The sequence below is a fragment of the Phalacrocorax carbo genome, chromosome 9, assembly GCF_963921805.1.
Source record: "Phalacrocorax carbo chromosome 9, bPhaCar2.1, whole genome shotgun sequence".
Taxonomy (NCBI): Eukaryota; Metazoa; Chordata; class Aves; order Suliformes; family Phalacrocoracidae; genus Phalacrocorax; species Phalacrocorax carbo.
Window position 1 is genome coordinate 3,945,953 of NC_087521.1, and position 27,285 is coordinate 3,973,237.

At 38.3% G+C, this 27,285-nt stretch overlaps 1 protein-coding gene across 1 annotated transcript in view; it reads right to left on the minus strand.

Moving 5' to 3' along the window:
- SPRED1 (sprouty related EVH1 domain containing 1) overlaps positions 1-27,285 on the minus strand; it is a 62,525-nt gene that overhangs the window by 34,552 nt on the left and 688 nt on the right. The window lies entirely within an intron of this gene.

Below are 27,285 nucleotides of genomic sequence, written 5' to 3' on the forward strand. Positions count from 1 at the left end.
TCCTCGTTTAATGTAGCTAGTTTCTAATACGTCATCCATGAAGATTGGTTAAATGAAGTAATACTTCAGTAGATTAAAGGAGATCACGACACATACTAGGGTTCTACCTCTTTTAAAGAAACTGCCTTCTGAAGTCCTAAGTTTTCAGAATAGTATGGATTCAGTAACACCACCCAGTCAAGGCATATTACTGAGGAAATTGCAACTGATGTCAAATACACACGCAAACAAAAAACCCAAAGAAACATTTTTCTTTCTACCCATCCCCACAGAAGTTAAGAACCACCAAAGTAACATTCAAAGCTGAGTCCACACGTTTTGGACACATATAGCAGGAACTGAAGGAACTGTATGTAGTTCCCCTGCGTAAGAGTTGGTGAGATAGGATGGACATGGAGGATGCTTTTTAATGACTTTCACAGCTGCCTACGTAACAACAGAGGACTACTGGTACCAGGAACTTCTGGATTAAACTCCATCCTATTTCAGGCAGATGAGCTAACAGAACTTGAGTGGTCAGATCCTGCTACTCACATGCCCCCAAGTTTAATGGGCTTCCTCCAGAAAACTGTAAATTTGCCTCATTTTTACAAGCTGACAGAAATTAACTCCGAAATATCCATTCTTTATCCCAGCCCAGCTTCTCCTCTTCTATATATTCTCAAAGTTTTTTCTTCCTTCTTACGCCAGAATCAGATATCTAGATCCAGAAGAATCTAGATATATTCAGAAATATATATAGCACAGAACTGTCTGCACCTCTTCTAATTTTGTGAAATCACTACTTGTTTTTTGTCAAGTAGCAATCGAGCTATTGGGTGCTAATGCCATGTATTAATTTTTATGTGCTTACCATGGAAACACGTAGGTAAAGATGAAAAAGCCCACAAACAGAACAAGAGAAAGAGTTAATTTTTTAGGTAAGAAAAGTTACTATTTCTTTCCAACCTTGCAAAAATGGAGTAACATCTAAAGAAACCATGGAAGACAAGCTTTTCATTTTCTCCAGCACTTCAGCAAACTTTGGACAAGCACAAGTTTGTAGCCTAAGGCAGATTCCACTGAAACTAAGACAACTTGACACTTCCAGTAAATGTCGTCAGACAACACCCATCCAGTCCAAAAGGAATTTTGGTTTGGTTTTTTTTTTTTTTAATGAAGCTTGCAGATGCAGTCGTGTCTTTTATTTGCCTTGGAATAGCAATGATTACTACAGCTCATGATACATAATTTAAGGAAAGTTCTTCTTGTAATAGTTGTATCTGAACAAGTCAGAATTCTTTCTTCTTTCAGGGCCACTTTCCTCTAGTGTTATATACTCACAAAGTCCCTGAGCTTCACTAAAGTATGCAAGGACAATTAGATCACACTTATAGTCAAAGTTATTAGTCATCTAGCCATCAAGATTAAGGGTGGCAGGACTCTGGAGACCCTGTTAACAGGAGATGTGAATGCATTAATCAACAAGTCATTTTGTAATAAAGTTCTTGACCATTACAATAAGATTAAGGTAACTAATACATTGACAGAAGACCACGGTAAGATTCCTCATGAACAATTTTAGCTACTCTAAGAAGGTACGACAGGCTGTACTTAATATGTTATTTTCAAACAAGCACCCATTTAATTTTTATTCCACTGCTCCTTGCATTTAAGAATAGTGCTCCACAAATGTCCAAAAAGCTACTATTCTCTCTCCTCCTAACACACCTAAGAACTTACTTAGCAAAAAAAAAAAAAGGACAAACCAAGTTGACCCTGCTATACTTTCTCTAACACACCAAAAAAATATTGTCCCAGATTTTATGTTTACCATGTCTGAATTTCTTTCAGCTTGTCCTGGACTATACACTCTTTGGGACTGGGACCTTCTGTAATGAGCATAATTCAATAAAGACCCAAGTGCACTTTGGTATACAGTATACAGAGCTTAGCTGGTGAGCTGCTACATACTCTCAATCTTCTGGCAATACATTTACGGAATAAAAAAGCACCACTGATTTTACTCACCTCAAGCAACATTTGGTATTAGGTAGGCAACCACAGAATTTAGATTTTAATCTTGTCACATTAAAACAAATTTATAAAAGGTCCAGATCATTCCTGGCATACATTTCCCACTCAGCCTGCACAGAAAAGGAACAGAACCTGAAACCAAATAAAGCATATCCACACTTATAAAAATAATCTTCCTTTAACTGTCTTGCTGAGCTGCGAGATTGCTAATGAATGTTGTATAAGAAATAGTGTTTTAAAACTATGTGAATTAAAACTGTAATATTATATGTTGTTGCTGTTAAATCTAAAGCTTGCCTCAACATTTACTTTAACATGGCTTTTCAGGGACGTTAACCCGCACATGTGAAAGTGATCTTGCAAAGTAAATTATATTCTAGGAAAATCCCTAATGCTAAATGCTCTTTTTAACATAAGAAAACAAACATCCAAAAGGATGTTTCAAACACGCACAAATGGACAAACCCTAAACGTCCACACTAACAAAACAGAAAGACTACAAGTCGAACTGCAAAATGCTGAACAAATAGGACAAAAATCAGAGTAAAAAAGGGAATCTGAACAAGCCTGAAAGAAGATAGCTTGTGAACATACAGATCTGTTTTAAAGGTCTATGTGCAGTGGCCAAAAGGAAGCTACCATTCCCTTGCTATGTAGCACCACACCTTGTGATCTGAATCAGTCTTTTTGTAGTTCTAACAAACCATGAATATTTGGGATAGAGGAAATAAACCAAGACAGACAAGTAAAAGACAAGTGCAAAGACTTCTATTAAATAATCCAACAAAGGAGAAGGAACAAAAGATTATTAAGATTATACAAAGTATTTTAATGATGTGCCCCTCATATTTGCAGTATGCCAGCATGAATAGCGTGACATAACCAATATATAACTGTATGATCTGGTTATGGTAAGCTCAGTAATAATTAGCATATAGGCAGCAGTCTCAAGCATAGAAATAAGTGATTCACAAGTCTTAAGGTCAGAGAACATAGGAATGTCAACAGTGCATCAAAAAAGTGTAACTAAGCCTCGTGTGACTATATTCCCTGCTCCAACTACTGCTAAAATAATACTTTTCACACATTTCTACAAAAATGTAATGAATACTTGGGTCATGCATGAACGTAACACAGAGCAAAAGAGCACACTGAAAGGCCTTTCAGTTCAAAAGGAAGATTATTGAAGTTGTATTATTTGCTGCTGTTCCAGAAGAAAAGTTTAGAAACTTGTAACTGACTGCCAGAAAACTAATAAAAAGTATATATGCGTTCTCTTCAAAAAAATATGTAACAAACCAAAATAAGAATACATTCACACTTCATAAATGATAGCGAGTCATGATAAATCCTACAATAATCACTGGATCTCTCAGTCTGCTCTGCCACTGAAAAAGGATCCACCAGCTACATTTCCCTTGTTTTGGAAATGGCTAAACCCCAAACAAAGGGTTACAACACTGAGATCATGAGATGATTTAGCATTATGATTACATCTCATTGCTTCCTCTTTGGACTTTTCAAAACCATTAATACCATTACAAGTTATGGGTCTGAGGTGGAACTTCACCATAAGGAGGAAGTTCTGAAAAGGCTGCTGGAGATAACCAAGTCAAACTGAACAAAATATATGATTGAAGTATCAAGAAAGAAAGTGCAACATGACACAATGCAAGCTCAGAACAGTTTTTAGACAGTAGAATCCAAGCAAGGAGTAAAAGAAAGACCTTATGGCTCCAGTCAATCTATGAGACAAAAATATCACGGAGGAACAACTAGGCAGGTTTTTTTTTTTGTGCTGCTCTGACATCTATGTTGCACAGTTTTACTAGACAAACCAGATTGCTATCCACCCTAAAAACGTTTATGTTGCTATTTGCCACTTCTATTACACAGAATACAGGATAATAAAATAGTTTATCAAATATAGTATGAAGTACAAAATTGAAAAATCTAAGTCAATGAAATATACATTAAGCCACTCCACAAATATTTTTGTTCTTGTATTTAACAGCACTGAAAATGACTACTGACTGCATAATGGAAGAAATACAAACAGAAAGCTGAATATCTCTGCTTAGAGACACAGAAGACATTATATATTCAATAAATATAGAGAGAAATTAAACTGGTGGAAAGGACAAATAGGTAGAGGTGGTGAAGATCAAACTCAAGAAACAGGAATTTAATTTGGCCATTTCGTTTGTACCCATGTGCTTTGTTATGGACTTTTGCTCTTATTCCAGCAACAGAAAGACCTTCCTTTTTCGTATCCTAAGAACAGGGTCTACTATTTAAATAGTAAGAATTTCAAATTATCTTCCCTTATTATAAGTAACAATGAATTTTGAGTACTTTTATCTGCACTGAGACTGTCCAAATAATCCCAATAAACCAGAAGTCATTAACTGTTTTACTAGCTAAAGAAAAGCAGTCAGCACTTTATTATGCACCCCGAAAAGCGAGGTCAAAAGACTAATAATGTATTACAAGTAACTTCTTTAGTGATGCTAACAAATAATCTCTAATTTTTGAGCCAAAAATTTCACTATTTAGGAATTTAAGCCTAAAGTACTGGCTGTATTGTAAAAGTTCATCTGACAGAATTCTGTACTTTGTTCACAGCCCAACACTGGGAATGCATTCGTCACATATGAGCTTTACATACAGGATGTACAATAGTGTTTCTGAGGGCTCTACTTGTTGAATTCGGTTGCTCTGACATCAAAAAATTATTGTGTTTTAAGGGGAGAAAATAGTATTCCCTAGTCATGCAGTAATTCCTGGACAGAATTCATTTGACTGTAATTTTTATCCATTTTTACAAACTTGTCGACTAAAAGAAAAATCAGAAGAGAAGTGGTTGTTTGAGTCAAAGGATTCTAGAACTGTTACTCCACAATTTTAACTACCTGACCACTAAAGTAGCTCATCCTTGTGTTCTTCACCCATATGTTGACCGGGAAGTGTTGTGAGATCGGTACTCAACAACCATGACTTGAAGCATTTTCACAAAAGACTGAGTAAAAAAACAATATTGACTATTCCACATAAAAAGCTGATGTTTAAAGAAAAACAGCTGACACAGTTGTTTCTTTAGGAAGCACAAAAAAGAAAAGATTGCCCAAGAGTTATTTAAGGGGAAGAAAGGGGAGATAAAAATGCCAGAACTCAAGTAACAAAAATGAAGTAATAGATGTTTCAAAAGTCAGTGACATGAAAAGATCGGGGCGGGGAGGAGGGGAGGGGAAGAGGGGGAAAGGAAGAACACAGCTTGCATAAATTCTTCCCTACTAAGTAAATAACATTAAAAAAAAAAAAAAGGGTAGTGGGTAAGATGAATAGGGGAGAGAGAGGAAACAGCATCTCCTTTTCCCAAACCAGAAGCAGACACAGGAAAAACTGGGTGCCCTTCTTCAGTGTGTGCAGCACAAAGTATTTGGTTTTAACTGTATGAGAGAAGCATAATCACAAAACATATCACTGTTCATCATGCAATTCTTATCCTATGGCTTTCTATAATACACTGATTTTTTTTTCTGCATTAGAAGGGAAGTATAAAATCTTATAGCTAAAACTAAACTAGTAAAAATTTTATTAGATTGGTTCCAATTTAAAAAACCCACAGTAAAATACTGAAATTTTTAATTTTTAACTGTATATAGATTAATTTCCAGCAAATACAAGTTATTGTATTATAATCTATATCATATTATAGTTTCAAATAACCCAGGTGGAAAACTGCTAGGGATCACGAGGGAGTGGAAAGAAAGGTTCCAAGCAGCTTTTCCGGAGTGAGTAAGCGGAGACAGGTGAAAACGCACAGCGATCAGATTTCTTCTTATCTTTCCTGTAACCACTTTCTGCAGCCTGATTTCAGGAGACTCTTTTAACAAGGACTGGTGAGAGAATACAAAACTACTGACAGTTCTACACTATCTTCTACTAACAAGTCCAAGGCAACTTTCATACCTGCACTACCATTATCATTACAAGCACTTCAGAGTAATGCGATTTGGCACTGTTGCCACAAGCACTCTCCCCATCCTTCTCTTGTCCTGATCATTTATTCCTGCCATGCACTTTCTCCACTACTTCTGCAACTTTGCAGTGATCAACACTGGGAAGCTGAGGTGAACCAAGAGTAATCCAGAAGAAAGGTTAATTTCAATCCAGAACAATTATCCAACCTTAATCGGTAAATGACTGGTGACAAGACTCTCTCGTAACTGCTCAAAGCGGTTCTGTAGGCCTAATACTTCAACACAAGTTCCAGAGCAGTGTGCAAAAGGGTTTGCATCACCGTCAGCAGCTGTTGCCAAACTCTCATTCACATAAGTCTGTGTGGATCAGGAAAAGAAAGGGTTCAGTCACTTTATAGCCCAGTTGGAGCTTGACTGCTTCACTATGTTATTTATATATTTTGAGATTAAGCCACAACTAGCAATATGAGCATCTAGGATTTATGTCACAAAGTCTGGCACATTTGATCTCCTTCTGCAGTTTCACCATAACTAAAGTCTTCAATTTTCCTTTTTTTTTTTTTTTTTGGTGGGGGGTGGGATGTGTGTCATGCATGTGGAACAGCGAGCACCAAACTTGTACTAAAGTTATGAGTAGTTTTCTTCCTTCCAAGAAATGTATATTTTCTTTCTCTAAATTCTTACTGCAAGAGATTTTGGTCCTCTTCGTATTTAATAAAGCCCAGTTTACATGCTACAAACCAAACTGAATTTCCTTTATGTAATGACTGAATACACAAAGCAAAAGCCCTCTTGATTGCAGAAGATGCACGGGTATTAACTCTGGTAGCACAGAAAACACATATTCTGAACACTGCAAAAAGTTTATCCCACAATGTGGTGAAAACTGAGATGCAGAGAAACCACAGTTTTCATGAAATACAACTGAAAATACATCACAATATAAGAATCAGTTAGAAGCATGGGTAACCTGCATGTAGCTTTTAATTTTGGTATCATTAAGCCACGTAAAACCTAGTATTTTCAACATGGAGATAAATGAGAACTATCTTGCTGCAGATTAAAACATTGATACAGCATATCTGGCCAAACTTTTACACTCATAAAACAATTTTACAGTAAAGTAACACTAAGATTGTAGTCTGACTGTATGAATTTAGAAGTCTGCAAACTGTAATAAAACTCAGTCTGGATCTTTTTACTGGAAAGGAGTTAAACTGTTTGGAAGAAGTTTAATATATAATACACAAATGTGTTTTGTCTGAAGTGATTCATCAGCTCATCTTCATTGATGCAAAGTCACCAATATTCAAGGAAATATCATCCAAAAGAAGTTTTAAAATAGAAAAGTAGCCTTTAAGAACAACCTAGAAAAAAAAATCATTTGACAACTGAACTTCTGCTAGAAAACATTTATTCATTTTAAGAAATAACAAAAATCGATGAAGTGACTATACTGTTAACTAACTACTTGTAATGGAAAGGCTTTAAATTTTCATTGAGGCTAGCCAGTTTACTGGTACAACACACTTTCCAAACTGCAGTACTATTGGCATCATGAAACACTGTTGCTTGTTACCACTTTTTTTTTTTGCTCCAGCAAAAAATTTGTGCTCCAGCATTATTATGCCAAGCACATAAGAGAGAGGAAATACCAATCTGCCCTCTTCAAAAGATGAAGAAGAAGGAAAAAAACCCATGAAAACCATCCAAGTTTTACAGCTATTCATCCTTTAATAAGGATCATTATTTACAGAAGGTTATTTGCTATTTGTTGAGAATGCGAGGAAATAGAAAATCCAATAATTTCAAGCTTTAAACACTGGGTTCTAGTACACCGGCACTCAGAAGAAAAACAGCTTCCAGATTACACCCATGCAACCATTCCGACACCGACAGATGATGCATCTCCACGAGACAAATTAAATAAAGGACGATCCTCCATTGAACAGTTATACGATAAGAGTACAGTATACTATGCATAGCACATAAATGCTACACAGATCTCTCATTTTGTGAGCTCTTTACTAATTGCAAGATTTTATTCACAGGAGATGTCTAAACAGTCACACATGTAGAGTTCTACCAGTGATTCAGCATCTGTAGGTCTCCAGCAAGAATTAATCAATTTTGTGGGATAATGGGAAGGCAACTAAACCTGCTCACCTAAACCCAGCCCGAATCCCTTCCCCTTTGTTCTCCTCCAGACTTGGGGCACAATTCTGCTGCTTCCTTTGTGTAAACTCAAACCAGTATGCGAGTGAAGTGAGCTGGCTGTGCAACCAAAACAGAAAATCCACCACCCCAAAAAGATCATTCTGATGGATCAGTGCCCCAGACCACCTGCAGCCACGTGCCCCCTAGATCTAAGGCCAAATTACACAGTTACTTGAACTGAATTACAATTACGCAAATTTTTGAAGACTTATCTAAACTATGTATTTGGGGGGGGTGGGGACACATTTATATATAAATTAATCTTTAATCCAGAGAAAAGCCATAAAAGTTGTTCTCTAGTGATACACAAATTTTAATTCTAAATAGATTACTATATTCTAAATAACTCTTTTTTGTTTGTTTGTATTGTTTACTGCTTTAACTCTGGTTTAAATCAGTCTGAAACTGATGACCAATAACATAGCCATTTGTCCAACATAAAAATCCATTTGTTCCTCCTGTACAGTATGGGAACAAATAGACAAGACTACCCCTTTGCTTCAAGGGACCCAGAAACCATGAAAAAATTTCTGTTGCATTTGACATATTTCCATCACTGTAGATCTATTATACACACACTCCCCCCCCCACCAGATGTGAGCCTTAGGAAAGCCTCATTCAGGCAGGATACTGTACAGTAGCGTCTTCCAGATATAGCCAGTAGTGCTTACATTCAATTGTACATAAAGTTTGGAAAAAAAAACAAACCAGTAATTAAAAAAAAAATCAAGCCATAATTAACTTCACACAACTAGAGGCTGAGAGCATCACAGCCTTATTTCACACCCAAAATAAATACTTTTATCATTTTAATTTGAAATTAGGCCTGCAAGTCTATTTATGCATTTACTCTTGATCCTCATGTTCCAGCTTCCCAAGCAGCAGCTACATGGTTAAAACCTGATGCCTATTAGAATAAACTTCTGGTGGGAAGTGCTAAGAATTCACCCTGCTGCCTACCAATCTATCCAGAAATCTGTTCTCACTCCTACTTCCTCCTGTCTGTTCCTTTCTGAAACAGCAGTAGGGGGGGTTGGGAGTTTGCCTTTCCTCTACTGGATCACAGTTGTGTACATGAACTACACTGGACCATATGGCAATCTCTTTCAATTCGTAAGAGGCAAAACAAGCTCCCTACCAACCCAATCCAACAAGATCCAGGTAAGAGACAAAGCCTGCTGATACCAGTGTTCACATCTGTGTTCGCGGAGACCAGTTACTAAATCCTGCCAATATATTAAAGTAACAAGTAGGAACTATAGAAAATGGTGCTTCGAGGATAAGAGCAGCCCTGCCCATCGTCACACAAGCATTTACAGCATGCTCCTGCTTCTCTCCACCATACACAAAACTAACCAGGCTGCCTACGTGCAACTTGGAGAAGTCCAAAGAAAAAGCAAAGATGCCTTATTCAGCATGCAGGAAGGCTTTGACAAAGAAAATTACAGTATTGAAGGAAAAAACAGTGCCTGTTTAATGAGCAACACATGCAGAGGATACACCTACTTGCAGGAGAGTGGAACTGAAGAGAAGAAAGGTTGAAAGCTGAAAAGAAACCTCCATAGCTGCCTGGAGGCTGCCAGGCGGAGGCAGGCCAACCAGAAACGTAGTGGAGATGGATTTTCCTTTAGCGAGGGGAAAACATTAAAGTTTTATTGAACACCAAAGTGCAAAAATCCAATAGGAAAATAACCCCAGACACAGCACCTCAGGAGAAATTCCACTACTCGCTCTCAGCAAAGAGCGGGTAAGTTTCTCACAAGGGCCCAACCTTTGGATACATGAAGTTGCATTCAGCTCTTTGGTACAACTAGGTAGGATTGCCTGATCAGACACACTGGAATAGGATCTTGCTTATTTCCCTTTCTGGAGAGTTGAGACAGATTTTTACAGAGACTTTGTTTTCAATCTTACAAAATAATAATTGTATTTTACAACAGCTTTTAGCCCAGCAACCAAGTTCTTGTGTAAAATAGTACGGAAAGGTAGACAAATTTTGTACTAAGTTTTAGGGAACACAACTTACATGAACATGCAAGGAACTGACTTGACAGAAAATAGGTCCCTCAGCTGGAGCTGCATAATTTTTAATTTTTAGTTTAATTCAACTAGTAGAGTCATTAAAGTATGTAACTAAATTATATTTGTATAACAACACAGTAATCTAATTTTCCTATTTTAACTTTACTGTTCACCACTATGGTCTGAAATTCTTTACTGCCACACAGATAGATTCTTGAGAATAACAAGAAGCAACTACATCAGAGGGAGAACGGAGCAAACGAAAGCAGCTTAAGGCATTGCCCATTACCTGCCCTAAAGAAACACGAAAAACACCAGAGACACAAAACTGCCAACTAGCTGGAGGTATCTCCAGGATCTGCCTATATTAAAACATAACTACCATAAAAATCAAAACCAGACTACAGTTTGCCATTGCATCATTTCTTCTTCAACTTCAACATTGCACACAATGTGGAGACAGACACAGGCCATACTGGATAAGATTTAATAATATTCTGCCTTTAATTTATAAGCATTAATGAACCTGTAATCTGCAATCACAGATCCATGACATTTGATATACTAATACCAGAAGTGTTACTGTAAAGAACCATTCACTCCTCATGTTACGGTTAAATATTCATCCCTCTCAGTTTAAGAGACTGGAATATTTCTCTGTCCATACTTCATTTAAAAAAGTTACATAAGCAACGAAAGAAATAAGGAATTAAGTGGCCAATAGATTTTAACAAAGTCTCTATGCCCTAAACTAAGAGGAAGCCTGACCACATCTATATTTGCTTTAAAGAGAAGTCATCCTTTACTGAAACACTGCCCTAGACGTGACTAAAAATTGCCACTTCAAGAATAACAAAGAAAACCAATTTTCTTTTCATTGATAAGCAGCTATGAAAAGAAGGCACCTTTGTATTTTCTTTGTTCTGCTTTATGTCATAATTGCGTGTTATGCAGATTAAATATCCAAAAACCTTAAGGGTTCAAATGTTAGCCTTAAAAAATTGAAGCGTTATAACTCTCCCTCACTTAAGCCTTACAATGAACACCAGCAAGTGGATGTCAAAGATGCCACTAGCCTATGGCATTTTCAACTTTCAGAAGACAGCTGTAAAAAAAAACCCAAAACAAACCACAAAACCCCAGACAAACCCACCTTTGAAAGAAACTTCAAAATCCACGTTTACAGCAATAAGTTAAAATACTCAATAGTCTAAATGTTAAAATACTAACTCTTAAAAGTCCTACAGGTGATACAGATTTCAGAAAGCTCACGGAACCTCTTTAGGAACAAGATTCTAATTCACGCCACAATAATTTAAGGTTCAGTTAGTGTCAAGCAGCATTATTTCTTAAGGGCTTTTCTCAGACAGATTATATGTCAAATAGGTTTAACCCCAGAGATGTAACGTGATCTTATAATAGTTATGACTAAATTACAAGTTTTAAAGTAGACAGCCATCAAAGTAAGGAGAACAGGCAATCGTGGATTCAGGAAATGTACATTCCCCCATAGTCAGCTAATGGCAACTTTAATAGGATGTGATGGATTTTTCTCCACCAGGAGAAAATACTGCCTGCATTTCTGCTTCAACAACCCACGCCAGCTGACTAATGGAGTTATATTTTTGTCTCGTATGAGGATGGTTACTTGCCCATCCTCTAGCAGTTGCAGAATGAAACATTAACAGCAGCTGTGGGGTGAACAGAAAAGCTGCTCTATTTGGTAGCCAAGATCCAAAGTACAGGCCTTTCCCCGTGAACAGTGGAGCTCATTTTCTGTCACAGAGTGACGAAAAGACACAGCACAGAACAAGGCCACTTTTAGGGCTTAAAGTAGCTAACTGAAGATACTTTTAAGGAGTAATAAATCTTCATGGGGCAGAAAAGTAAAGGATTCACAGAAATTAAAAATAGGGTTCTTGGACAGATAAGAGCCCTTGTAAGCTTAGAAGTTGTTGCTGGAAAGAAATACTGGTGGATCAAAACAGGTTTCTTAAAACAACTCATATCAAATACTATTAAATGTTAAAAGTCTTTACCTTGGCATAACAACAATCCTAATTGTAGCAGGCCAATCCCAAAGAAACCCTTCTGCCACACTACTGAATAATCAGCATATGCCTGCAACGAGAAACGTCTTTTTACGCAAGCACTTGGGCTTCAGTCCTGCAAAAATTTAAATATATCACTCTGAGTAGACCTACAGATCTCTGTGGAAGTCTGTAAAGTTTATCACACACATAAAAGCTAACACATATTTATAAGTCTTGCCGGATAATTGCTTTTGGCAGAATATAAATAACGTTGCTCTAATGTGTTTCAGCATCATGGTCTCCAGCCTTCAGAACCAGGCATTCTGGTGAAGCCTGTCATTCTTCATATAAAGAGTGGCAGCTGCATAGCCCACAGAGACATTTAAACTTCTCTTTGCATTTTCTTTAGGTTTCAGAATAGTGTATGGACATTCTTTAGAAGTAGCAAGAAAGCTAACAACTGAAGCCGATAAAAATTGCCTAGAAATGCTGTCTTACTAGTGCCATGGATACCACTGGTAGGACTGGAAGCAATTCTTAGACAAACTATCTCTAGCTTCCAACACTTCCAAACAGCACAGCAATTAGGCTGTAGAGTTTACTAGGTATTTTTCCAGAACCCAATGCACTGGGTGACAGGGCAATAACTCAATATGAGAAGCAATCTTAATAAAGGACTCTAATGCTCACTGTACTAGACTTCCACGAAAAAAAGCTTAAAATTCTGCTACAAGAGCAGCTTTCAAATAGCAAGACAGGCACCTGAAATAATTTTAGAAACTTAATGCCAGTAGTTTGCCTAATTGACTTTTAAATGCATACCTAAAACTAGGCCTTAGATTTCTCCCCTTGTCAGTCGTCTTTATCTTTTCAGCATTGTCTTACTGTCTCTATTGCCTTTCATTTTAACTTCTAAAGGATAAACTTAAGCAAAGAAAGGGAACTTTGGTAACTGTCAACACCATTGAGAATTAAAAGAATGGTATATATCACCTCCTGCAGTCAGTACTGCTTCTGTGAGCCCCAGCTGGAACAGCCAATCTGTCTTGGCAGAAGGCCCAGCTCTAATAAGGGGAAAGGAATTAATATATTTTGTAGACTATAGGTAGCTCTTACAGCAGGTTTCCTTTTGCCCTTCCGTTCCTCTCCCCCTTTATTTTCATCTGATACATTCATCTCTCTAATCCCACCTTGAAACAGCAAGACAGTTTCACTCATGGTACATCACCAAGATTTTACAGCTGAGAAAGCGTTGCATGTGACAAGAACAGCTCTGCTGTAAACAATTTCTTAGAAGTAAATTATAAGAAGTCCAACAACACTAACAGCAGTGAGGGGAAAAAAAGTAATTTAAAATACTCAGCAGCTCTCTCAAATCTGTATGATTTCACATTTACAGTTCATATTGCCTTGGTCCAAATAACCCGTTAGAAATTCCTTGCATTAATCAATTTCTGTTAAGCACATTTTTTTTATGTACAAAAATGACAGATAGACCTACAGGTAAATGGAACACAGATATTTTGAAGTGTTTACCTAACTTTTACTGAAGAAATCCTTTGTTTGCACCTCAGAAGTATCTACTATAAAGCAGCATCTTAAAAAAGAAAAGCAGTTTCCAAGTATTAATGAGCCAGCTCTGACTGAATGGAGACTGAAGGCAGGCAACACAGGCAATCCCCTCCCTGCCTCATGAGGTCCTTGTTCAAGAGCACCAGCACCTCGCAATCCCCTTTCTCCTTCCCCTAAAACGCTATTTTAGCATCAGAAAGCAAGCAGTTGACACCGACATGACCATAAATTCAATGCGTTTCCTAACAAAACTGAGTTGCTAAATTCTGCCCTAGAACACTATGTTTAGCATTTTATCACCTTATTCACATGGTTCTTGTGAGGCAGCTTCAAGAAAAGAAATACCCTTGCAGTACACAATGCTCTGAAATACTCCATTTAGATACTAAGACTAATTTCAAGTTCTAACATGCAAACATGAACAGCAAACTATACCAAAAGATTAAAACTGAATAATCTGGAATAGCAATTTCAGTTCACTTCAACTTCTGAACGCCTGAACACACAATACTTGTATTACGAACAGATAAGCCATCCAAAACTAAATTGCTGCTGAAGTAAAATGAAGTCCTACCAAACAGCCACATGGTAAAGTCTTCCACCAAAAAAAAAAATCAAGAAACAAATTATATATTTCAGCTCAAACCTCCTGATGAGGAAACAGATGCATATGGAATTTAACCAAGTATAGCAAGTGGAAAAATCAGAGAAAGGATGTCAACAAGAATTTTGCCAGATCCCTTATGGCAATTCTTATGTTTTTATGTAAGACACTAATATCTTAAGGTAATAGCAGCATTAACACCTCAAATTAATAAAATATAGTAATAAACCATTATTAATTTGTGATGTCCTTGGAACACTCTGTGCAGATATTAACTGCATCTCTAAAGATCTTCAATATCTTAGTTATCAAGTTTCTTGAACATTTTCTAAGGAAGATTTCCAGTCTCACAGAAAGGAGAAACTATAGCTGACTCCTTTGTAGTTTTCAAGTAGTTCTGAACCATCATCTGCTTTGTCACAAAAACTTCCCAAACCATTTCAAACGACAGATCTGCTTTACCATTAAAAAGCAAACAAGTGAGCAGTTCAGTGGTTTTTAAATAAATCTACTCCCACTCTCCCTCATTAACTGATGTCAACTGTAAATTTGCTTTAGATGTTCTAAGAGGTGGCTATTAACTACACAGAGACAAAGTTATTTTGTGTGTCAAAATGACAGCACCGGTCCTATTTATTTAGTGAAACTGTATTTGTCAGTGTTGGTAAAACGCAGGGCATTAATGGAATTCTTTTTATTTCTATTTTAAATAGCTTGTGTACTTATGCAACACAGGTTGACAGAAAGGATCTGGGAAAAAAAAAACAAAACCCCAACCAAACCCATTCTGAAGAGTTAAGTATTTCAAATTATGTAAATAGTCCATCAAAAACCATTAAAACAAACCCACCCATAGCACTTATCAGTTATACCACTCCAGAACTTCATACCACTTGGGGGAGGGGGCATTTAAAAAGAAGTTCAGATTTATATCTCAAAAACACCCACAGAATTATGAAGATTTTCTTGTGAGTACCCTTTTCTGCATAGCTTTACAAAGCAGTATCAACTTCCAGCCCTTCAGAGCTACAGACAGATAATTTCATGCAAACCCTAATAGTATAATTAATAGTGAATTCAACTTAATAATCCCTGTGGATCTTGGAACCTCACTTGGTAGCAGGCTCAACCATCAGACTGGGCAACAGCTGCTGCAAGGCTACATATTGAAATGGATGAACCACACACAAACATTGTCCTTTGTGAAGGAAACTGTATATAACGGAGTTCAAGAGACCGAGGATGAATGAACAGAAGTTTTATCATTAGGAAGAAACAAACCCTAAAAAAAAATGATAGACAGAGTAATACATAATCCTCCCTACTTCTGCTGCCAGATTAGAGCAACTTCTGATCATGCTTTCTATGGAAGTTAAAGGCATACAAATACCACCTGGCTATTTAAACCTTGATGAGTACCAATCTGAGCTCCTTGTGATCTACTGGAATAACGCATGAAGAAAAGGTGAGACCAGGAGAGCTTCCTACTTTTTGACCAGCATTGTTATTGCCAAAGGACATATCCCAAAGTCAAAAAGAAGCAATTCCTGACAAAATTATTTGCTGAGCTATAACAAGGACTCATTGTGGAAGAAAGCAAAAATAATTCTTTGGGGAACACCATTTTCCAGTATAAATAAAGACAACAGAAGCTGCATCCTACTAAAAGCACCATACAGCCAAACTGATTTTTTTTTTTTTTTGTTAATGGTAAAAGCTTGAACAGCATCTTTCAATTTAACTGTTAAGACTGCATTTCTCAGGAATCAAATATACAATTTTATTATACAGACAAAATACGGGAGTATTTGTCTCAGCTGAGGAATACTGAAACTGCAAAATATCCCATCTCACCAAATACAGCCCAGATAATAGATATTAATCCTGTAACTGGGAAATTACAGTTATGCTTTCTCCACTATAAAATGCGTAACTAAGTTAGACAAGAAAAAAAATTTAGAAAGCCGATCCCTTCTACTGCAGGATACTATGATTTCTGCACTATCTAACTATAATTATCTTAGATACAAACTGTGAAGTGACCTCGAAAAGCTGGCCAAAATTCCTCTTGCCCTTGAGAAGTGACACTTGTTCCTTCCTTTGACATGTGAAAGTTGATTTGGATATGTCTTGCAACTTCTCTACTGAAACGATCTTTTCCTGAAACACGCGGCAGAGATTTGGATCATCATGCCTTATTTGGGATGATACATTGATCAGAGCTCATTGTTTGCACCCTCCAGCTGGAAGGAACACGAAGACCTTAAAGCTTACTTAAAGCTTCTATTTCATCCACTGAGCTTCAGTTGTGAGGATCAAGCTCATGCAGGACAGATTTGCCAAAAGAAAAGCCAATCCCAGTAGCTGCTCAGCCCTAAAAACACAGCTGAAATAACAGAAGATTTGGTAAACTTATTTCCAGTTATTCCACAAGTCTAATCTATACGTTTTAATTTTGTTCAGAAAAGAAGCTATACATATAACTAGTTCTACTTCAGGAAGATTTGTTCACAAACGTCAAAAAAGTTGAATTTTCTGTAGTGGAGAAGTCACTCAACCTTGATTTGCAATGTTTCTGTAATGTCTTCTCCTTTCACTGCTGAAAGAAGAATGAACTCATAGCCTGTGGGAAGCATTCTGTCTTTCTACAGTAAAGGAAACACGTTTTTATTTGGGTTATGTTTTTGTTGTCCCAGAGTGGCAAAAACCAGGCTTCTTGCTAGCATTGCTCAAGGGCAAAAACCCTGGTATTAAGACCTGTAAGGGTGCTCAGTGGGCCAGTCAAAATGTCAGAGAGAGACACTAACCAGTGTCTTATTTTTTAGAGAAGCTTTTCAGGGTAAGCTGTATGAGAACACAAATACAGAGAAACGCTCAGAAAAATGTTTACTAAAAAGCTAAAACCAAAACAAAACCTACAAGGACGGGTCTGTCTAAAAGCCAATGTACTTCAAAACACAGATATGTGGCTTTCAGCAGTGTGTATATATTTATATATACACACACAGATAACAAAATAACTGTTAAAGAAAACGAGAGTTTTAAAAAGGTACAGCAGAGAAGGGAGACTCTGAAAAGCTCCTCTAATTAGACAACTAAACTTATCAGTTTTCCCCTCGTTAACCACAGCTCACTCCAGAAGAAGGAAAATGAAAGGCCCCCACAGGAAATTACACTATACTAAACTATAGCACTCTAAATTCATGTCTTGTTCTGGAATAGCTTACTTGAATAGACCTGCTCTTCATCTAGAATTTAACTAATAGATGACAACCTCATGTTTTCTACCTTGCCCCAGGGAAATGAACATGGACATATTCTCCCTTCGCAGGATTTGCAGGCAGCCATAACAAAGAAATGAAAGGTAGTGAATTCCTGCACCATCAACCTAGGGAGTTCCAAGAAAAGCAAAACTGGTTTTGTTGCAGCGACAGATATACCCATGCTTGCAGAAGCATCTCCTTTACACCGTGCAGAGCACCCTAAGTATATAAGATACTTAAAAGCACATAATAAGGCAACACTACTTCAGCTTCTTCTGAAACCATTGCCAAGAAGTCCTCTTCACCCCTCGAACAACCTGAAAACAGAGAAGCGTCTAATCCCGTAACAACATTCCCTCAGCATGCCTGTAGCCAAGAGGCTGGGATGGAGGTACAGTCATGGACTCAATTTTCAGTGCCCCAGGAAAATGCTTAACTGATTTCTGCAAATCCTCCATTACCTAACACGGGGTTGTTAACATGCACGATTCTCTTCCATCACCATAGTAACAAAGCGTGTACATTTTAAGGTGCATATGGGGGCTCTTCTGCAGGATGTGTCAAGTTGAGTACAGCTAAGACAATGTAAGATATTTTAAGCTAGACCCGTTCAGTATAAATACAGAAAGCACCATGCTAGAGATCATCACAGGATTGTTAAAGCAGTGGTTACACATCCATTAAAAAGTTTTCTGGAGGCAGAAAGAAGCAGAAGATGAAACAAGATTCAGTCAGGACGTTTATGGCCTTAATGCATAAGAACAGCTGTGTAATAACAACATGATTTTAGACACTCTTAAGTTCTTCAGGAACCACAGAGCAGGACATCGTAAAAATTTTTAACACCACCACACTTTACCTACCAATTGCCAAAATAACAGTTAGAAAAGAGATCTAATTAGAAAAACATTTACTGGTTAAGAAATGACAAGCAACTGGCATTTTTATTTCAATAAAAGCTGCAAGTACTTTGTACTTACATACCTGAAGTATGACGCTATTCCTGCGGGTAGACGAGTGACACCACAGAAACCCAGGCTTAATGTTAATCCAGACAGTAGGTGCCTCCACAGCAGATACACCTGTACATGTCAACAGCCTAACGGGCACTCCGCCACTAGCGTGCTAGGCACCCATAGTGGCAGGACTTCTCATAATAGATGTCATTATTGCCTTCAAAGAACCAAACCAAAAGCAAGTCAACATAACAAATGTATTATTCCCTAAAAAAACTTCTCATACTACACTTCCAAACTGGGGGAAAAAAAACCCAACACCAAACCCCCAACTTTCAGATAATGATTAAGAAAATCATGCTAGCAGAAGGAATATAAGAAACAGCATGCTACAAGTCTGGATAGAATTACAGCAACATTACCAACATCTGAAACACTCCCATGGTTGAAATCTGAAGATTAAAGACTAAAACCAGATTAAACTGCAGAAACAAACATACGAAAAGAAAGCCTAACAAACTTGTTATAACATTGCTTTACTTTTCAATATTAGTATTTATAGAACTTTAACGCTTATTAAGATGCAGTCTTCAATTACACAGCACCACCTGTGCGTGATCAGAAAGTGCAGTCCCCCTCTCTGGCACAGGATGAGCAGCAAATGAGCCAAGGCACCGAAAAAAAAAAGGGCGTTCCCTAGTATCAAAGGTTTGAGAGCAGAACCCAGGCAATCTGATTATATTCCTGGCTCCGTCTCATTATCAAAATCATCAAAATTCATACCCCCTGGCCACATGGATTTTATTTGCACAACAATCTTAGTTCTCAAGCCTGAAAATTCTCAAGCATTTCATTTTACAATTTTGCATTCCCTTGGCACACTCATTATGTACCACTGGTAGCAGCATTCATAATTTCTTCTACAGTTTTTTTTTTTTTCTTAAAATCTTGCAAAATTGAAGTAAGAGACAGCAACCCCCAAATTTTTTTTGCATAGCATCAGTAGCATTTGAACTACAAGTGGAATTTATGTGATGAGAGATAAAATTGCCCCCTGCAGAGGGCACAAACATACCTATCCTAAATCTACCCTACTAGGAAACTTCCAATCTATTCTTGGTCCTAAAGGGAGCAAAGACCAGCAATTCACAACAGTAACTAGCGCTTAAAAGCATACAGGTTTGGTACAGAAGGTCAGCCACGTACATAGATCAAAACAAAAAAAAACAAACCACCAGGATTTCCCATTTTAAATGCATAGGCCTCAACTCTAAATCCTGAATTAGCCGCTTTACACCTTTCAAAAAACGTGCTCCTGTTCAAGGCTCACGATACACCGGCCTCAGTCACAGGCTTCATATTAAGGCATGCTGTACTGGGATCCAGAGCAGGCATGCCATGCACAGACAGAAGTACCTAGGTCACAGAGTACTTCACCACGTCTGAGAAGCAACATAAAAATTCCTAAATCAGAGCAGGATCTGTACTCCCACCTTTCATTACCCTTACTTAATCCTCTCAAAAGGTTGAAGAGAGAGAAATCACTTCTGCCCTCAAGGATTACACCACTTCACCAGAACAGTTCTGCACAATTTCTGGAAAACAAACCAACACACACACCCCCCCCCCAAAACAACCAACCCAGGCAGGAATCCTCACTGAGAGTTATAGCTTAACAATTCTGAGTTTATTTAGGGAAGGCAGTCAGTCCCAGTAACAATTTTTAATAAACCTGACACAAGTTCTTAGTAATTTCTTGTTTTATTAATGAAATTCTTGATACTTCTTGTTGCTATGGTTGTTTATTCACAGCATTTGACTTTACTAAAACGGAAATAAATCAGTTTCATTTTTGCTTTGACAAACTTCAGTTAGTGTGGCAACTCATCAGTACAAGTCAAAGAAAAAGGGTAATTGTCAACATCTGTCAGATCATCTTGGGGAGCACCTATTTACTTGGCACTGTTTTTCTGGAGTTTCTTTTGAAAAAAAAAAAAAAAAGAGAAAGAAAAAAGGACAACTTTTTCATAGATGCCTTTAATGGCGCCTGCTCTCACAAATCATTCAAGCCAAACATCAGCTCACAGAATTTCTTTAGGGGTTCCGAACAGGTGAGTGACTCGCTGTAGCAGAAGTACAGATTACAAGACTTCCACACCTCACGAAAATATCACCAACAGCAGCAGTCAACATTTTCAAACAACAAATACATGGGGGGGGAAGAAAAGATCTTTACCACCTCATTTTTAAGGTGGTTTAGATGTTTCAACAGTACACATTTGGGAAATTCTTGTGTAGCACACATGAATATTTTTCTTCTGAATGGAAATTTGCTATCAGGCAGCAATGCAGAATGGAGCACAGCAACTGCTGAAGCTTCTGTGGCCTATTTTCCCTGTTTGAATTGAAGTATTTACTGTCATAAGATATCAAGTTCTTAGAGAAAATGCACTGGTGATCTCCTTGCATATATAGATGCATTTATCATCACTATATCAGGACTTTTAAATTATTATTTTCCCCAGCTTATTTGCAGCATTGGGAATCAGGGCCTGCAATTGTGTGAGGCGAGTCAGTTATAATTTGATCAGAGCCACATTTATAAACAATTTTGTTACTCAAACGCACATTTTTTGCCCCCTTCGCATATCTGAAGATCTGCTTTGGTTTGGGGTTTTTTTGGTTTTTTTTTTTAATTTATTTATTCTTTTCTTGTCATACATAGGAGAAAAAGAGTGATTATAAATCACTGAATATAAATAAATGAATATATATTATTTTAACAAACTGGTATCATAGATATGAGCATAAACATTATGTAAAAGATAAGCTTGAAAAGATGTGAAAACATATGCACTTAAAATGTCTGCTTACTTCCTACAAGTAAGTGCTGTGGAATACTACCACAGTCTTAGAGACTGATTCCTATTACAGATATTTTTCAAGTAGAAGAGATACCATGTTTACCCTGGTACCACACACAATACGATATGACCTCATGTATGACAAAAACCAGAGGCAGCAGTGATAGCCAACAGATTTTACAAAATAGTCTAAGCACTAGCAAAAATAAAAATCAAATCTTCTCTTAACTGTGTACAGGAAAAGTAAGCACAACAGAGTTATGTGCTGGAATTGTCTTAAGTCTAGAAATATATGTTAATACGGCATACCAAAAGAGCATCCAGTCCCCTTCCTTCCCTCAGAAAACAAGCATTGCTGAAGATTATTTCTGCCGAATGCCAAGACTAGTTAGAAGACACACCTAACAAAGTATTAGAAAGTATAAAAAAATGTTGCAAATATGTTTACATCTTATTGACTTTTAATGTGGAATATTTGTACTTCATTAATTGCCAATAAATAAATAAATATTTCACAACTAAAAGTGCTTTCAGAAAAAGGAATTAATATTTTTAAGGGAGAGAAAGGAGGAACAAATTTTACATTTTCGGGGACCATTTAGTTTTTGTTTATAACCCATTCCAGCCAGTCCGTAACAACCCATTCCAGCCAGTCCGTAACAACCCATTCCAGCCAGTCCGTAACAACCCATTCCAGCCAGTCCGTAACAACCCATTCCAGCCAGTCCGTAGCCATGCAAACCATGCTAGTTAAAATTTGCTTGCTAATATGTTGTTGCACATTAGAACAGAGAAGAAAAAGACAAAGATTTTTCCTTTTTAACGCATCCATAAAGAAACGGGGATCCGAAGCAACATGGCAACTCCCAGCCGCCTCTCAAATTCCTTTAAGGAAACTACAACGTGTTCCAGTCGAGAAAGAAGAGAGAGAAAGCAGACATTTAAACATTAGAGCGCCACCATTTAAGACAACTTACATTGTATGCTGTACCATAGTTACTTTTTTTTTTAATCAGGGAAGTAAAAACCAAAAAAATATTTCCTTTGTCTCCTTTTTAAACTTGTGTCAATATTCCAAAAAGTATTTTTTGTTTCTCGTGTTTGTCATACCTCATCAAGCCATCACCAATGCACGAAATTTCTCCAGATATACATGAGAATGGGTAAATAACAAACAAAAATGCCAGTGTTTAGCCTAAAAACCACCAGGAATGCCCTGGGCTTTAATCCTGCGACTTCTGATCCTGTCAAGATATAGCCCTTTCAAGAAAGGTCTCTACTTTTCAAACGCATGCTGATGTCCTCGCTGCCACTTTAACACTTCAAGAACATTAAATCTTAAGTGAACAAACATGGGAAACACAACTCATTTATAAAATTCAAATATTATCGCTAGCTCCCATTACACTGAAACACGCAGAAAGCTTTTTTCTGCAATACCACAGTAATCAAGGAATGTTGCTAAGGTGAACCTTTTTTAAATAAAAAAAACCCAAACCAAAACAAACAAAACCCCCTGATTCCCAGATTATGTAACATGCAAATTCAGTTCCACCTTCAAAACAGTGCCATGTAACATAAAGCCGAAGAGACAGCAGGAAGCAGTCCATAAGACTGAAAAGCCTCCCCAGGTCTCTATAAAGAACCAGTCCCCCAAAAGAAAATACATCAGAATTGCAATGATTTAATATAATCAATTGGTTTAAAAGATGCTTTCCTTAAAAAAAAAGAAATCTTACTTTTTACAAATTCCTTACGTTAAGTGATGAAGAACTCCAAAGTCTATACATGCCCTAAATAGCAAAGAAAAGTAGCCTGCAGAAATGTGTTAAAATCCTCTCAGAACTAATAAAACCACACTTGTTCGCTTTGCTTTCTACAATATGATTTCATGTTCATCCTTCAGTATCTGGGCTTGTAATACAAGGAATTCTGAAGCACAAATGAAGTATAAACAGTATTTTCACAAATACTGTAGGAAAACATGAACATATCAAGTAGGTATTTTATTTTAAAAATTTAGTTCAGCTGTACTTTTTCAAATCAACACTTGAGGATGTTCACGTCATAATCCAGAGGCTCTTAAGCATACAGCATTACTATACACTGTCTTTAATTTATAATCTCTTGAATTAAATTATCTAGGAGAATGAGTATAGGAGTACGTATATTTATGTAGCAAAACAATTAGCATATGACAGTCTGAATCTGTAAAAATACAGTACATAATGAAACCTCTGACTATAATTCAAGAGCACAAGCATTCCCTGAAAAAGAAAGAGGCCACCTGCAATACAGAGGAAAGTAAACAAGCCAATAAAGCAGTGCTCCTACTTTTCAATAGCAGCAACTCAGACTCCATCTTAAGCCTGTCATCATTCATCCCTACCGAATGGGGACTACGTAACGTAAGAATTATTCTGTTCTACCTAACTCAGTAGCATTTCTCGACAGCAATTAAATCTGCCACTAAAACAGGAATTCGGTGCTTGCTGACCTGCCTGCTTTGACATTGTTAAGTTGCATGAACAGCAAATTGGCCCACAAGCCCACAAATCCTACTAATTCCTTCATTTAAAAACTGATAGTATTTGTGAACACAACATTGTGTTCATGCTGACCACACCGACTGCAAAACACCACTGGGGGGAAAAGAAAAATAATTATCCGGAGGTAGAGAAATACCCTCATTTAACTAATACCTGACAAATACAACATCATTACAAGAACAATGTAAAAATCACCAACGAAGATTCATCCATTGCAATCAGAGTTTTATAAGGCTGCCTTCTGTGTGCTCATGACTGACAAGAAACCTAGTAGTCCTTAATGCAGCTTTTTAATTAATCTTTCCTACCACCACTGAGAATTTAACATTATTAACAGAGATCAAACTCTAGGCACCATAAGTATTTATACCTTACTCCATAAAATGAAGGTTTATAAACAAAGACTAGCGCTCAATTACCAGAATATTCCCAGTAGCCACAATGACACAAAGTGCATTGCAAAGTACCCGTATTCGCCCTCATATGCCAAGAGATTTCTTAATGAATTCAAGGCCGCTGATGTCATCAACTATACTGATAAAATTAAAACACAGTGAACTTTTAATATATGATGAATTTCAATGTGTAGATCTACCCTATTTTCACAAACCGCTCATTTGGAGTTTCAATCATATTTCCCAATAATTTAAAGTGACATGCTCGTGCTACGTGCACAATCAACCAAAGAGGAACGACGACTCTGGCCTCGCCAAAAAATGCTATCAAAAAAAGCAACTGAAATCCGGAGAGAAATACTTTTCTTATTTTTCTTCTGATGTAATAATAACCAAAGTAAAAAGAAATTATTCTTTGAGAAAAAGCACTGTTTATAGTGCTTTGTAAGGTTATATACATTTAGCTCTGCAAAAACACTGAATTAACTCAAACCAAATACTGTATATGAGCTTTCCGTTCTCATTTTAAGTAACGATTATTAATCTTTCAGGTATTCTCTTAGGTTGCACTAACAACAAAGCCTCCTCCACTCCACAAATGTATAATTAAGGATCATGTTAGTGTAATTTGTTAAGATAATGAAATAGTGTATTCATGAGCAGCGAACATCACCGTTTTAACACGGGCAACCACGAAACAGTTATGTCAAACAAACACATTGTCTGCTTCATCACTATGTTTCATTTGGTTTTTTTTTTAAAGGTTTCAAAATATTTAAAACCAAAGTTAATACACTGACCTCTAAATGGTTTATGCCATATTAAAACCTTCCTGTTATTCTGATATTTCAGGGGTCTCCTCAGCCACGGCAGAGGTTAAGGAGAAATGATGACAGCTAATCTGCCGTAAAAGTCTCAAAGTAAACTGACAAAAAATGAACTGCGTTGCTGATTTCTATCAATTTAGCTATCTTGACTGGTACCTGTATTTTACAGTAGGCAACATTTTCAGATGTCTCAATAGGTACGACTGACTTCCTTCTATGCTACGTTGATATCTCGCAGATATAAGGCAGCACTGTTCAATAAAATGCAAGTTACCCAGAACGGATTATCATACTGTCTTGAAAACGCTTTCATAATAACGAATGTGATTTCCAGTATTTTACTTCTGAGTCAGTATTTCTGGAGGGGAAAATATTTCAACGTTTTCTGAATAAACCTCTTCCCTGCTTAAATGTTAGACAATACAGTGAGAACGTACTTCTGAACTAATGCTCCTTTACAGGAAACGGACAAACACAAACCACAACAACAACTCCCCCCTCCCCATCTTTACAGCAGCCTCTGCTCGCAGCCATAAGACCTCTTTCTGCAGCCCTCTCTGATAAACCTGCCGCCCTGGCTGCCTCTCCCTTCCCATGCAGGTCTGATCTGCGAGGCTGCTGAATGCAGACACTGTACTGCACTGTGAATGGACAGCCAGGTATTTTATGAATGGAGCGGATCACGTGCTCCCAGCACCTCCCCGAGCTGATATTTCCCACATAACTGTGTCAACAAGCAGCGAACAGCACATATTAATACAGCAGGTCCCGGAGACCTTCCTCCGCCAGCCGCGGGCCGCTCCTCAGCACAGGAGCGGCAGCTCCGGGCACTCTGCAGGGCAGGTTTTGCCGCAGGTCAGCGGTGATGACAGCAATATTTTTTTTTTTTTTTTGTTCTTTTTTTTTTTTTTTTTATGAATGGAGATTGTGGTATGCAAATGAGAGCGATTCACAAAAAAAAAGGAAACATGGCGGCGGCGGCCCCGGTTCCCGGCCCCGCGGCCGCCGCAGCGGCTCCCGCCCGCCCCGTCCCGCCCGCCCCGTCCCGCGGGGCCCGGGGCCGGCAGCGGGGCATCCCCGGCCCCCGCTCCCCGCGGGTCCCCGCTCCCCGCGGGGCTCCCGACGCCGCCCCCGGGGAGCGCGGGGGAGGGTGCGCAGGCTCCCCTCACGGGCAGAAATCCGCCTCCCCCCCCCGCCGGAGGGGGCCCGGCCGCGGCCGGCCGGTCGGCCTGTCTGTCTGTCGGTGCGTCCGCTCCGCTCGGCTGCCCCCCGGCCCGGCGCTGGCCGCCAGCACAATGGGCGCCCGGCTCCCTCCCGCCGCCATGGCCGCGGCCGGCACCGCATCATTCATAAAATCGGCCCGAGCCACCGCCGACATCGCGAACCGTAACGCCACAGCTCGGGCACGGCGGCCATCAGCCCTGAACTTCCCGGTAATATTGGAAGTTTCGAAATACTTTGCATTTGGTTTTCAGCGCCATAAAGAAGTCGGATGTCTTCTGACAAATACTGATCTCCTCCGACCCAAAATGCGTTTCAAAGACAGACCGTACGCCGGGGGGCACAGCCGCACGGACGCGCGTTCTCCTCCGCATCTCCTCCAAACCAGTCACGTTAGAAATATTAAGAGATCCTCGAACTGCCCCCTTCCTCTTTTTTTTTTGGTGGGGGGGAAAAAAAAGAAGTCCCAAGAGCTCATTAAAAGGAAAAAAAAAAAAAAACAAAAAGGCTTTAGGGTAGGTTTAAGCTGTATTTACACTGACTGACTCATCCAATTAAAATTCAGGAGCAGTTTCCTGCAGGATGAAGCTCCCACACACTAGTTTCCATGTGAAATATCTACAAGTAATAGGATATTGTCAGCGGCGGTACGTGCCGATACCTCTCTGGGCATTCCAGACCCGTCCTCCCCCTCCAAGACCCCACCGGTACCGGCACCGTTCGCTGCCGGGCTGTGATGAAGCCGCGCGCTGCCGGCCGCCGG